The 15,487-nt window shown below is 38.7% G+C and overlaps 1 long non-coding RNA gene across 1 annotated transcript; it reads left to right on the top strand.

The window, feature by feature from the left end:
- The first annotated feature begins 5,892 nt into the window (after positions 1-5,892).
- LOC134170758 (uncharacterized) lies at positions 5,893-13,810 on the top strand. The gene is made up of 2 exons (XR_009967358.1): positions 5,893-6,071; positions 12,065-13,810. It is a non-coding gene; the product is annotated as an uncharacterized LOC134170758 (long non-coding RNA).
- Positions 13,811-15,487: the final 1,677 nt, after the last annotated feature.

Here is a 15,487-nt window from a genome sequence, read left to right as displayed (position 1 = left end):
TAGAACTGTGTTCCCAGGATTATTTTCACTCCTAGAGATCTAACTGGAAGCTAGGTCCTTCTGGCTGATAAAAGTTGTCTTTATACTGTTAAACAACGGTAAAATAAGTTTATGTTAACCACATGTATACATGCACAAAACCCTGAGGGTAAACCTAGGACATGCTGAAATAAAAATAGGCTCTGGATTCCCCCCACCCCTTGCATGCTGTGACAAAGGGATACTATTTTGTCATGTAGCTGAGTGGTGTAGCATGTTTAAAAAGCATTTGCTGTATTCCATTTGGAAATTTCTCAGAAGTAACAGAGAATTGGTTTCTGTAGCTTATCATACAGCTGATAAGTGCTTCTTATTGCAAACTGCAGCAAAATAGCTGCATGACATTATTCACTTACCACTAACTTGCTTTTAGCCTCATCTTGCTTTATGCTATCACTGCTTCAGCAGTTGGATTGGAGTCCAGAAGCTTCATGCATTGGTTACATAATACAAAATAACGTATTATACACTTTGACCATTGGAGTTCAGTGTGAAGTTACTGGATATTTTGTACTTGCCTGGTAAACACTTGCATCCAAGCAATAGAATAGCAGAAGTTAGCTGTCTCAATATGAGGAATCACTTTTCAAAGTTCTTCTTGAGGACTTTATCTAAAGAATAAAGTTTGTAATTACACTAGTAAGTTATACAATTAGTTTCAGATGGGTATTTAATCTCATATGAAAACTTACTTTAGTGTAAATGAAACTGAAGTGACATTGACTAAATCAAGAGAAGCTGCTTTGCTTTCAGGGTAGAAATGACTACACGTGTTCTTCTAACACCTGAATTTATGTAAGTGTAGTTCTCATTTAGAGAAGCTCCTAGAATAGTAATTCCTACCTTAATTAAAGAAGTGTAAACAAGAATACAGAATTATTCTGTAGTCTTAGAGATAAGAATTAATTCACTGAATTCGTAATAATTTGCTGTTACAGTAAGGACACTATTAGATTTAACAGGTCAGTAAAGATTATCAGTTTTGAAAGGTATGTATACAAGGGTGATTTCCTAGCCTAGTCTCACTTTTAGAAATGCAAGAACAGACGTGCTTTTTGAGACAGCCTGGGAGCCATGCTACACAAAAACTAATAATATGGAAGAAACTGGAGCAGTCACTCCCCACGGTAAGCACACATGAGCATCAGCTACTTGAGTCCCAGGCCAGTTCTGAGACAGAAAAGAGTGTATAACAAGGCATCAGTTGGAAAGGTGACTATTCAGTTTTAATGGGTAGCTTCATACAGATATGATTTTACAACATAATAGGGATATTTTTATACCTTCCTGTAATTGCTTGTGCTCTTAGTGGATCACTTTTAGCTTTATTTCACCCTTTCTCTGCATCATTATACTAGCACTAGCTTGTTCTTTCACACAGTATTTATGTTGTACCTTAGATTGTGTTTATTTAGTAAGTGACATGAAAAAAGTAGCAATAAGGGTCTTTAAACAGAAGAATAGCTTTCAGCTTCAGCTTTTGCAGCCAGCATTGCAATAGGAACTATTACTATTTATTACATATCTCTCCTAAATCGCTTTTACTGTGGAAGCTCAGTGAATGCTTATGTAAACAGTGAATCAGAAATCCTTTATAGCTAAAAGTTAAAATTTTTATTTTTGTCCTCAAGAAGTGGTCAGTATGGCATTCTCAAATCCAGACGACTCCCCCAGTAAAAGCTTCAGTGAAGGCTCTGGACTACCTTTTTATCCCCTTCTAGCAGTTGCTGTAGAAGAGTGGATTACTCATATACCACAGAAATTGTCACCTGATGACCTTCATTCTCTTTCCTTGTGTAATCTAGAAGCATAAAGATACAGCTAGAAAGCTTTCCATCAGCTAGTTCACTACTTACCCAAACTGTGCAACCCCATGCATACTTGGGTACATACAGCCACCTCAGCTCACTTGAGCAGAACTGAAATAATAAAGTTGAGAAAAAAAAAACCCAAACCCACCCCACAATAGAAAAATTAAAACTACACCAAAGAAAGAAAACCTCCCCCAAAAAATTTGAAAGAGCAAAATAAATTGTCCACCTAACAATGGGCCTTGTCATTATCAAGGAACAGAAGGAGCCTTTTAAACTACCTCCCTCTAGACCATACACTCCCCCCCCCAAACTAATTTAACTTACAGATACACACAAAATCTGTTCATTAAATTACCACCTCATAGAATAGCTATCCATTATACCATTAAGTATAACCCAGTTCTCATTCTTCTTTAACCTATAGCCATATTCCTCCTCATTCCCCTACCCCCTTTTTTATTTGTGAAAAGTAAGCATTTTCAGGTGCTTCCTGCTAATGCAGCATTCACAGCAGTAAACGTGTAATCACACATACAGAAATGCAAGGAGAAAGTTACAGACAACACTATTGACTTGTGCCAATATTTATTAATACTAACAATTTCTTGACAGCGCAAAAGAGCATTAACATGGAAGAAGTCGTTTTCTCAAGCTGTTTGTAGACCTTACAAGAGTTCTAGAAAGCATAAGTGTAAATAGAGATTTGGGGGGCTGATTTCCTGAGAAGGAAATACAGGTTTCATCATGCAGATACATTGCTAATGAAATCACTTTATGAAGAATATCAAAGCCATTAAAGAACAAATAGATAAAGAGAGCTAAATAGAAAATTAACTGTGAGGTTCAGATTTTTTTCCTTTTCTTGTTTGTGCAATAGGCACTGGTAATAGTGCTATCTACTAATTGCTTTTGAATTTCAAGAGGGTAGACTGCTGAATATTCTTTCTTAATTATTGCTGGAAAGTGCTAGGGATCAGAATGGTTTTCTTCTAATACTGTACAATAGTGATTACTGTCTGTGAGCTATGGGAACTTGCCCTACTCCTGAGTGCTCACATCAATAGTAAAACATGTCTGTGATTTCAGTTTCAGTGGTAGGCCAGTATATTCTCTTACATGCCCGTAATTTCTCTGTGCAGTGCTTTCATCTCTATGCGATGTGTATAAACATAATACCTCAGTAGTATATTCTGCCTGGGGCTGCTGTACCCACCCACTGAATCTCTTCTGTAGTTGTCTGAAACTGGTTCCCTGTGCAGTTGTGCACCTGGCAGTCTGATAGCCAGGAAAACTCTGCCTTCAGCGCTTAGCCTGTAAACACAGATGCAGTTTTTATGCAAAGCAGCATGACATAATGCAATAGCTCTAATGCTTGTCTTTTAAAAAAATGGCTATGTGAAGTTTTTAAAGCACATAATCATCAATGTTCAAATATTTTCTTTTAAAACTTACTTCTAAAAAAGTTGTTAGGAGTAGGAAGGTGGATTGGAAGAAGCCTGCAATGCTCGGTATAGTATAATGAGAGTAATGTAATTAGCCTTTTCTATTTATATTCAACATTTTCAAAACTCTAAAGAAAATGGTACACATCCACCTTTATAAGAACTTAGATGTCTGTTGCTAGCTTTTGTAGTTAAAATACTCTTTCTTGGTGACTGCTAGAGTGCCCAGTATATACAGTCTTCCAGTGTTCATTGTTTGCAAAGAAAAGATCAGTGCAAATTATGCTAGCTTTTGATGAGATGACTGGGTGATAGTACCTGTATCTGGTAAAGCCTGAAGAAAGACATCTTTTAAAAAGAAAATCTGACAGTTATGATAATGAGAAAATACAGATTAAAAAAGTAACCTTCCATCCCAGTATATTTCCCAGAGCCACAGACCTCCATATGAAGCACAGTACTTATGACTTACTGGTTTCTGCTTTACTTTGCTTTATTCTAACCTACTGCTGAGCTAAATACTGAAGTTGGGTGGAAGGTAAACTTGTGTAAAGCAGCAAACAGGCCTTCTCAACCAGTAAATGGTGTTTTAATAGCTCTGTATGCTCACAAATTGCTATGGTTAAATGTTTCTGTTTGTAGCAGCAGTCCAATTTACAGAAATTGGTATGAAAAACTTATCTAAGTTTTTGTTTTCAGTAAGCAGTGGGAAACTTGGTATCCTGCTAGTGGGAAACTGTTGGTAGGAAGTCCCCAGATGAGGAGCATGTCAGGACGCAGATGAGTGATGTGCTCACTGTTCTCTAGCAACTCCTGAAGAGTGAGTCCTGAACTGCTATAACCTATAACTCATTTGCTTATTTCTTCTGTGTCTAGGGGCTGAACAGGTCAGAGCTGATAAAACATTCTGGTCCCTGCATGATTCACTCTCCTTCCTGTTTCCTTAATTAACCCTTGATATCTCAAACAAACTAACAAAAAAAGAGCCACTGGCCATCTATGCAAACACCCTGCCAGTGCTAGTTTTTTTTGCCTGTCAGGTGTACCATGTGAAATGTTATTAAAATAAAGCTGTATTTGCATAAGGAAATGCACCAATATATTTTAAATAGAATTTAAAACCAATTTATACTGTAGTGAGGCACTATATAAACACCATTTCAATTCCACAGTGGTGGGTTAGCTTCAACAGAAACTGGTTCTAATCTTTGGCATCTAATCTGTTATAAAGCAGTGTCTGCATAGTTATTTGTGTCAATTAGAAAACAATTTAAGGTAAGCAGGGACAAGCATCTCATATAACTGGTGCCTATCAGTTTGAATTTCCTATCTGACTGAGTCTTGGCACTGAATAAATTGCCAATGAATACAAAAACTAAATGGAATTCTGGGGTCTGTAGACAGCTCACTGCTCGGAGTACAAAATCACTCACCACTTCATTAGCTATACCATTGCAAGGTTAAAAAATAAGAAGGGCAACCCGAGGATGGATGTGTCTGAGGAGACATGCAGTTTTCAGCATGCAGATGAGATCCTTGGTAATTCTCTTTAGCGTTGTTTCCACTGTGCAGGAATTACCAGCAGACTGGATCAGCAATCTCATTATTGCAAAGTCATGAATGTTCCTTCTCATCTGTTCTTAGTGTGGATATATCACAGGTGCAATGTACCACAACCCGTCCTTGCAGCACAGCAGACCCATGTCAAAGAACAGAAGCAAAGCTGAGCAAAAGCATTTTTACAAAATGGGTCCTGAAGAAATCTTTTCTTGTTACTTCTCACAAATCTAGTAAAAAGTGATTGTTTAGATGTTTTTAAGCAACTCTGATATTTTTCAGGAGCCCATTAAAAAAGAAAATAAAATTAAAAATTATCCCTTCCAAATACTGAAATAGCATTGTACCCCACTGACCCAGCTTAATATTATATTCTAGAAGCCATATTAATTTCACATTTTAGGACCTGTGATTTATTGGTAGCTGTCTGTATTAATCTGTCATATTGTACCAAGATGAAAATAATGCATTGCATATACTGTACGTATTCTGTCCTTTTACCAGCAACACTGACTTCAGTAATGGAAACAAGTTCTTCTCTGCACCTTTCTGTCATCATTTTTCCTGGAACCACTGATGTTGCTGTGCTGGCTGCATACTCACCTTTCTGCCAAAATTCCTGTTTCCTCACGTCACCCTACTTGATAAGCAGATTTCTTCAGGACTATCACATTCATGCAGGTGGTGGTTAGGAGATCAGAGCATTTAAAGGGTAGGCTGAAGCCTGCTTCTTGGCACTGAAGTGATTGAGGAGCAAACTGAAACAGAGCTTTTAGGTTCTTGCAGAAGAAACAAAATAAGAAAGTCCCTGTTATATTTTTGTTCCCCATTAAATTGCCCATGCCATTTTATTTGCTTTTTAATCAGTTTTAGCCCATCACATATTCAATATGAGGGTTAAATAACAGGTATCTCAGAAGGCTGTCTAAGGGCTGGCATGGCCACATCTGTCTTTCTGTCAGCACTTTCCTGTTTCCAAATTTGGCTGTGCACCCCAGCAATAGGCCAGCTGGACCAAGAAAAGTGTCTCCTTCACACACCATCCTCAGTTCCTCAGGCCCTTCCTTGGTTTCTGTGAGGGCCAGTGGGTCCCTTGGCATATCAGTCAGAAATCCATTCTAGCAAATACAGGCAGGCAGCAGTGTGGGAAGTGCCTCTGGGTGCTTCACTGGTAAGAAGACTGTGGGGACCAGTGTTCTCCAAAGGGAAGAGCAATATGGTCAGTCTGATCTGCTGAGTGCTCATATGATATTACAATAATACGTGGTGTCCATTAGGCTGAAAGCTAAGAAAAAAAGAAATATGAAATGTAATGGTGTAAAACAGCATAATAGAGGGATTGTCCTCTAAAATGACCAGAAGGAATGACGAGTAAGCAGTCTGCTTTAGTAGGATTATAGCTGAGAGGCTATGACTAGTTGCATTTTACATATACCCTGACTCTAAATCTAGCCTGATTCTTTCATAACTCCAAACCCAAGTGGGATCTTTCACTTTTCCCAATGTCACAAATTCCAAAGTCTCCTGGCAGGAAGTCACTTCTGCAGTTTAGGTCTTCCATGATGTTCCTGCCTGAAGAGATGAGGCAAGTCAAAAAGATGTATTGATCTGTTGAGAGATGCAAAGGGAGAAAGCTGGTTCAGAGCTTGAGAATGAATTCTTTAATTCTAAGCTCTAGCTAGCTTCTATCAAGCATTCTTTTTTTTCTTCTTTTCTTCAGGTGTGATTTACTTAAGCCTAAATGTCTACACAAGCAGCTGGTTTAGCACCTATGCTATTTATACCAGATGAGCATCTGAACAAGTTATATTCCAATGATTCCCAAACTACCTATTTTCACTGCAGTTTACTTAAATAGCCAAACCTATTTTGAGAATACCGAGTACTTATTTCTGCTACTGTATTTATGTCAAAAGTTTTAACAGTTCTAAATATATCTTCAGTCTCCCAAGAGACCTAGATTTTAAAAGCAAAATATAGCAGAAACCAAAGGCTCTAGTTCTGACATGAAAAGCAAATAACAGAACTAAATCTTGTATCTTTTTTCAACTCAGGTATTTAACACTCTGTCATAGACAATATGAAAAATTGAGGTTACTGTCTCATACATAACCTAATGGCCTAATTCTCCGCTACTTTGTTCTTTGCAGAATCCTGAATTAAAGCAGAATTTAATACTCTCCATGAAGTGTCCCTTGATTCAGATTTTTAGGTGGCAATGATTAAACATCCTGAGATACTGATATGCAGCCTTCACAATGTTGTGAACCATATTTTTTAACTATAGAATAAACATATGAAGCTGCATCTGCCTACCTTCTATTTCAGGGGTGGAAAAGAAGTAGCTACAGATTTATTTAGCAAAAAGCTAAGGAAAGAAGTATTTTTCAGATGCAGCACTTAAAAAGAGGTGATAGTGAATTTACCAGTTAGGAGAATCCAGCCAGCTACTGTTACTGCATTATGGACAACTGGCAGAGATTCTCTACATTGTCTCTAATGTTCAAGGCCTTTCCAAAGACTCATAAAGACTTATGACAAAACCTGATGATTTTTCAAGAGAACAAAACCAAATTGAGTCACATTTCTTGGTGCTTTTTTAGAAGAAGAATATTGACTTTCATTGCATTTGAAGACAAGTCCAGTCTCATTTTAAGCTGTTACTCTAAAGCTTTGAAATGACTTTCAGGGGCTATATTTCACAGCAAGTGGATATATATATATATATATATATATATGTATATATAACTGAAACTTTAGTGGTGGGAAGTGTTGGGTTTTTAATTATTGTGCTGGTTTTAGCCACAGTGAAGTCTGTTTCAGTGTTCAGTGTGCATTCTGGAGTACAGGAGGAACTCGCTATACTTCTGTCCCTGCTGACTCTTGAAGCAGTACAGACAACTAGCTGAATCATCTTCCAAAAAGGAGAAGATCTGATAGATGTTCTCCCCAAGTCTGCAGCTGAATAAGCAGAGAGAAGGAAACCACTATTATAGTTTCTCAGAGTCAGAAGATAGGATGAAAGACCGATAGGTTTCATGAAAATTACCCACTCCACTAACCTTCTTTATAGTTAGGGAGCTTTGGAAAATTGTATTTTTTGTTAGAATTTTCCCATGGTGCCACGTGAACTAATGAATTTATTTTTTCAACCCTCTACCTTACTGCTCTGATGAGTAAAAAGTGGTGGTTGTAGTAGTATCATAGAATCATAGAACAGTTAGTGTTGGAAGGGACCTTAAGATCATCAAGTTCCACCCCTCCCCACTGTGGGCAGGGACACCACACATTAAACCATGTCACCCAAGACTCTGTCCAACTTGGCCTTGAACACTGCCAGGGATGGAGCATTTACAATCTGTTCCAGTGCCTCACCACCCTCACAGTAAAGAACTTCTTCCTTGTATCTAACCTGAACTTCCTGTGGTTTAAGTTTGAACCTGTTAACCTTTTGTTCTACCACTACACTCCCTAATGAAGAGTCCCTCCCCAGCATCCTTGTAGTCCCCCTTCAGGTACTGGAAGGCTGCTATATTGTCTCTATTAATTTTGTTTCCTTTTACTTAATACCATAGGATCATAAGCAGATAAAATGCTGACACACTTGGACTCCTTTGCTAGATTACTCCTGGGATATGTCCAAACGAGAGGGCTACAGGCCATAAACCCTTGTTCATGTCCATGCTGTAGCCCAAGGGATTATACAAACCAGTTCATTTATGAGTAGATAAGTTAGCATTCAGGGTATCCTGAGAGATGAGCTGTGTCACTGTGTTTAGAAAGACTTTCCTCAGCCCTTTTTTTCTTTTACCATGCATGCTCTGTGACCCCTCTATTCAGTGCCACCCACTCATGCAAACCTACTCCAATCTCAGCGCATCAATATCTTCTACCGAGCACACCTGTATGATATATGGGGTAGCACATCATGGTGGGAGAGATGAGAAAGGAACAGAATATTTCAAAAACTTCAAAGGAGAGTGCAGAATGCTCACACCCAAACCACTTTAGCTCATTTCAAGGTCCATGTCATCCTGTCAGGTGCCAGTCGTAATCTCAGGTCAACTGCTCTGACATAACAAGAATATAATTGAATCCTTGCTGTTAAGACTTGGTTCACCATCTTTGACATTTCTGGAAGTATGTATTGTGTGATGACCAACAAGAGTTAATTTCCAGATGGTTGTGACTCAAGGCTAAGTGAAGGAGCATGGCTGGTGAGATGGTGGAAGACAGCTGCTGGCAGGAGGCAGTGTTGCCTATTGACTCTTACGGAGAAGTGCCTGGAGAACTGGTCTTCCTGGGAAAAGGGATCCCACTGCTTGCTCCCTGTAATCATCTTTAGGGTTTCTTTGGTCAAGGCCATGGCTAGGGAAGGTCCCTGCTGCACAAGTTTAGTGCCTCATCTGCTGCTTTGTGAATACTCTTAATATCTCTGCAACCCAGCCCAGAGTTTATCAGTGGCTTTTTGTTTTTTTTTTTTTTTTAATTTATTTTTCCCTGCTCCCATGCTCACACAGAGACTGCAGAAATTGCCCTCTGCTGTGGATCTCCTGAAACACTTCATCTGAAGTAGGAAAGCTTCCTGACCCTGAGGAGTTATTTTTGTCCTTAGTCTCATTTAGAGCCTTTTTCTGCTTCCATGAGCACTACTTCCATGTTTGTGTATACCTGACTATCTATGCATCAATAAACTCAGGAATATTTGTCAAATACTTGTCAAAATACAACTCAGGTTTACCTTGGCAAAGCTAGGGCCTCACAGAAATCTCTAGGAAGAAGCTTTTGTTATAGCTTTAGTCTGAATTCCAGGCTAATGACTTCCCACATGTGCAGCTCAATAGCAAGTGAGCTGTGTGTTAAGAGCAATGTCTCATGCTTGCAGCAGACCTTGGCGTAAAGCTTCAGTGATAGTGACTGTATTACAGTGCCTTGTGAAATGTGTAATGGTGAATTTGAGCCCTTTCTGGAGAAGGAGACTACTCTTTCAGAACATATCTGGGGGTTTCTGGAAGCACTCTGAGGACTCGGTAAAGATAATAGAAGATAATGAAGAACAGCTCTACAATGTTCCCAAATAGCTTTCCTAAAGTAGGACTTTATTTAGTCTTGAAGCCATCATAAGGCACATCATTACATTAACCACTACAACTCTTCTGTCTAACATAGTTTCTTAATTTAGATAATGTCCTTGGATTAGGAACGAAAAGCTCTGAAAGAAGCTATTGCAAGAGAGTCTTTGAAGTATACTTCTGGCAGTGCTTTTGCTGTTGACAGACATGTAGAATAGAAACAAAGGGCTTTTGTTTGTGTTTCATGCAAATCCCAAGGTTACAAATTTATTAGATTAGTAGGTCTTCGGAGAGAGAGAGAGAAAGAAGGACAAAAAAAGGAAGTAGAAACAACTCCCAAAGTAAGAAAAAAAAAATAAATTTTAAAATAGTTTTTTTAACCCCCAAGCCAACTTGGTATTTTTTCATTCCCCCTTAACAAGAGTTGCTAAATACTTGAGTCCACAGATTTGCTGGAGAGAATTGTCCTTATGTGAGAAGTAGCTATGTTAATAATTGATAGCATTTGTTATTTATAACATAAAAACCTCTCTCATTAAAAAAATATCTTCTCAGACATGGAAGTGTCTGGTCAGAGGACCAGGCATGTGAACGACCTCGAGATTAATGTTTGGGTTCCTGAGCTCAGTCCTCCTGCTGTCTGAGCTTCATATGTCCTTGGCTCAACCTTGGCTTGCAAAGGCAGGATATCACTCGTTCATTTTGGACTGGCTGCTGGAGAAATTTGGTGGTGTATTGTGGTCATTCCTCTTCTATCACTGATAACCAGTGATAGTAGATTGTTGACATTTAAAGCATTACCAATGGGGAGCTAAGTATGTGCTTACTGATAAAGATGCGGGAAATTGTTCCTCAGAACATTTTTACTTAGGGTTCTGAAAGTGCAAGCAGATGCCACTACATCTGTTAAATCCTCTTCCCGTGTCTGAGTGCATCTCTCCCACCATGTTAGCTAGACATTTCATTCTGAGGGAAAGAGCAACAAACATAGATATTTCCCTTCACTTTCTAAGCCTTGAGGATCTGGAGAATAAAGAAATGACATTTAAAAGATGCCAATATATCTTACAGCTTACTTGCCAAATCTAAACTGTGCATATGTTAACTATTAATATTTATGCATGTGATGCAAGAGAAACTTATTTTAATACATTTTGGATAAATGGCTAAAAATGTGTATGCTAACAAGACTGTGGCTGAGAGACCTTGGAATCTAAGGAAATAGCTTTTCTCTTACATGGGAAACACAAGGACAAAATGCATTACATAGTTTATACAGACGGTTTCACAAAGAGAATAGCAAAGAAAACAAGCAGTAGATGACTAAATAGAAAGCAGCATTTCTTCATAATACTGCCTGCAATTATGGAATAGTTATAGGTCATTCATAACAAATGTTATATGTGCTTTGTTATTCTGTAGACGTAATCCAACCATTTTTAAATATATATTTATTTAGCATGTTGGATTAGTTTTCCTGGCTTTGAAATATGTCTGTGTATCTCTTAGTAGCATTGTTCTCATCTTCACATGCCTAGAACATACAGAATTAGGGCCTAAGAGCTGTGAACAATAATTAAAATACTATTTAGGTTCTACTGCTGATGTTGATTTATCAAGGCAATAATTTTCAATGGCAGTGCAAGTTCTGTTTGGTTTTGTTGTTTGGTTTTTTGTTTTGTTTTTTTTTTAATCTTCCATAGCATTTATAACTACAGTAGATCACAGTGGAATAAATTCTGTGTTGCAGCCAACATAACAAAACCAGCGCAGTATTTACAGACAGTTGTTTAAGTGCTGAATATCAGAGGATCTATTATTAAAGTCCCCAAGAAGCTGTTAGGAGACAGGAGCATAGACACATGATAAAGGAGAGCCGGGGGAAGGGGACACTTACTTCAGAGTTACACACTGAGCAATACTTTAAGGTTTAATTCCTTTAAAGCAAGGTATGCACACCAAGAAAACAAGACATTGAATCTGAAAAGGGAGGTTGGACTACAGAGACAAGAATAGGCTTCTCTTTATACTTGCTCTTTCAGGTTCAGGAAATCCTGAGTCCTTTTTTGCAGAGCTGCAACAAGACTTGAACAATATTACTTTTCTCTCCTCCAGACTCTTCCCTGTGTCTGCAATTTAGGTGGCTTCTAGCGACTGGGAGGAAGTGGGAGAGTGTCTGAGGAAAGGAAGGAAGCCTTTGCTTCCTACAGGTGCAGTTTCAAAGACAGATCACCCCCACCAAATGCTGCAGCCGTCACCTCCTCGCAGCCTCAGGACATGCTGATTATCCGAAGCTGCCACTGGACTCCTCCACAGGCTGATTCAAATTGCTTAGCAGAAAAGTAAGCCTGCCAAGGCAGCAGGTAATTTCATGTTGGATTTGTGAATTGAATTAGCTCATAGGAGAATCTTTGTGGAGAACTGACACAAAAATATCGTGTGCCTCGGAATGGGGAGAGAAGCATGGTCAGGTAGCATGAGGAAAACAGAGTAATGGAAGAGATCAGGGGACAGAGGAGGAGGGTAGGGAAGGGGAAAGGAGAGGCAAAGAGGGGTCATGAGTGACATGCAGCTGTTAGTGTGCTAACCACTAGGCAGGTCACCACAGATGAGAAGACCATCAGGAACATCTGAAATATGACTTTACTGTCTTTGCTATTCAGTGTCTCCACTATCCCAAGTGCTCCTTCACCTTTACTAATTTCAAGTCTTGTCACACATCTATATTTGTCTTGGACAGGAGAAGTTTTATGTCTCAGGATTTGAGCCAGGCACTCTCTCCTGTGATTTTTGGTGGCATTAGACCTCTGTCCACATGCAGTGAATTATAGCTAACCAGTGAGGATATTAATACCCTGTGGCACAGATCACCACCAAGCACAACTGACTGCTGCATAATCTGTTTTTAATTTCACCACTTCTAGGATGAAAGAAATTGTGAAGCTTAACTCTCAAGGAGCATTGTAGAGAATTAACACTCAGGGACAAAATCTGCTTCCATTTCCATTGCCATAAGAAATTTTCTCCCCCATAAGTGTTCTACCTATTATTCTATCATACAGGTGAAGGAAGGCATCTCCAGATATGACTTAGAGAAAAGATTCAGGAAAAACTGCACTCAGCACCAGCTTTTAAGAGAAGGCTATGGCTGTGGGTTCCAGGCAAACAGAGGCTTTTTCTTGGATATCCTTGTGAGCATAAGGTCATGTTTCAGGAAAAGCTCTCTCCTTGGTGTTTCTTACTAGCTGGCTGTAGGTGGCTTCCCATCAAGCTGGTTTCCCGCAGACAGCCCCTATTCACCATACAACATGATACTAAATCCCAGTCCCAGCTACCTTATTCCCTTGTCGGTGAAGGAAGTCTTACTCAAGGTTCTGCTTTTCAGAACCTTTTCTGAGCTTCTGAGCTGTGTCATAAACTCACCAAGACTATATGGCAAGCCTTTTGTGCTTGCTGAAAGATCAGTGTCTGCAGGCTGCATCTATAGTAGCAAACCAATCAGTTCCAGGGTGTGTACTAAATGCTGCACCTCCAGTGTCTTCTGTACAACTGCCAGTGGTTGCTGGTTTTGACCCAGACTGGTCATCAGTCTTCTAAACATAGGCCTTGGGTATGCGTCAGAAGTTAGTATGGTTATGGGCCACTTCCAATAGGCAGTTTGGATAAAGTAATTTGGTTTTGAAGGGTAAGGTAATTTTATGTTATGAACATGGGTTGTACTGTTCCAGTTGACTTCAATGCCACAGGCCTGCCCTGGGCTTGATTAACTTACTAGCAGAAACATGGGGAAAAAAGTTGATTGTATTTTGGGCTTGGGTGTTAATATAGAGTATTTAGTATTAGTGCTTATTTGGACAAGTCTAAATAAAGTTCCTTCATACATTAAAAGTGTATCTTTTTGCAGGTTTTGCAGCAGAAGGGTCACACCAAGAGTTTATTATGTTGCTTCCCCATGCATTGGAGGGGACATTTTTCAATTGACTTGGCAACACAATTAAGCAAAAACTTTCATGCCAGCAGGGCACAAGTAGTGTATTTATATATATATATATTTAAGCCATTCAAAACAGAAGGTGCTAAAGCTCTCCTTTCTTTTTCATTAGGAGGAAGAAACTTATTTCATTGTTTTTATTCTCTTCATTGTCTTTAGTGTCAATTCTGACTTTAAAGTCAATGTCTTCCTAAGACTTTGCTAATGATTTTTTCCCTAGACCATGAAACCGCTTCTTTAGACCTTTCTTTTTTTTAATTGACTTGCTAAGCTTTCTTCCCAAAGCTTCTTTTCCTTTTTTCTTTTTTCTTTTCTTTTCTTTTCTTTTCTTTTCTTTTCTTTTCTTTTCTTTTCTTTTCTTTTCTTTTCTTTTCTTTTCTTTTCTTTTCTTTTCTTTTCTTTTCTTTTCTTTTCTTTTCTTTTCTTTTCTTTTCTTTTCTTTTCTTTTCTTTTCTTTTCTTTTCTTTTCTTTTCTTTTCTTTTCTTTTCTCTTTTCTTTTCTTTTCTTTTTTTTTCTTTTTTTCTTTCTCTTTTCTTTTCTTTCTTTTCTTTTCTTCTTTTCTTCTTCCTGTCTTTTTGAATTCAGAGAAGGCAATTTGGACCAATTTCAGTCTCTTATAGATTTTGGAGAGATTCCAGAGGCAAAGATAGGACTAAAAGAAACTGGCAAAATCGATTATTTTAAAGTTTTGGCTTTTAGTTTAGACAATTTTGACAGTAATGCTGAAAAGATGTTGGAAAGTGTCACAGTCCAGTCAGGAAACAGCACTATAGTGTGTGGTGAATAAAATAACACACCAAGTGACACTGATAAAGGAGTTCTGGGGAAAATGATACCCTCAAGATGTTTTCAGATTATTACAACCCCATTTCTGCTCCCACTTACATTGAACTAAGTCTGCAGCAATTTCACTGACTTAATGTCAAGACTGGGTTCTTTATTCCCGTACACATTTTTTTTTTTCATGTAAGTTGAGCCTCACTATAGTTATTTCAGTAAGAAATAGAGATAACTCAAGCTTTTAGTGGAAGAAGGGACACCAGAAGCCTGAGTGATTGCTGTGACTGCATTTTGCCTAAGCAGTGGGTGCATGGCACAGATTGCTGGCACATCTGCCCTCCCGTCAGCCAGCAGCGTGATCCCAGGTATTGGAGGTTTGGGTGTCCAGGCTACTTCTCAATGAGAGCTGTAGGGAGGGGAAAAAGTGTACTGAAACATTTCAACATCCCCTGATAAGGATATATTTACTAGTAAATTTATCTACTAGTGCTTTAAAAAATATAAAAGTAATTCATCAGCTCAGACTAAGTACTTTACATACATATTGCATAAAAAGAAAAGGATTCAAGTATGACCCTTAATCCCGAGGGTTTGGATGTAGTCCTGAGCTTACCACTTTTTCTGCAACCTATATCACCACAGTGTAATGCCTTTCAGCTTCATGAGCTGATGCCGCGCAGCTGTGAATCATGTGCAATGTTCTCCCACCCCGCAGCTATTCACTGGGACAACAGCTATGTACAGGCAGTCCCACATCAGTCCTTGTGGGAGGGAGGCTGAGTTAGTACCCT

Source organism: Pezoporus occidentalis, unplaced genomic scaffold (genome assembly GCF_034315485.1).
Source record: "Pezoporus occidentalis ecotype Australia unplaced genomic scaffold, CSIRO_AGI_Poc_V1 ctg39, whole genome shotgun sequence".
In the NCBI taxonomy this organism is placed as follows: Eukaryota; Metazoa; Chordata; class Aves; order Psittaciformes; family Psittacidae; genus Pezoporus; species Pezoporus occidentalis.
The sequence above is the reverse complement of the archived record's forward strand: the minus strand, read 5'-3'. Positions and strand labels throughout refer to the sequence as shown.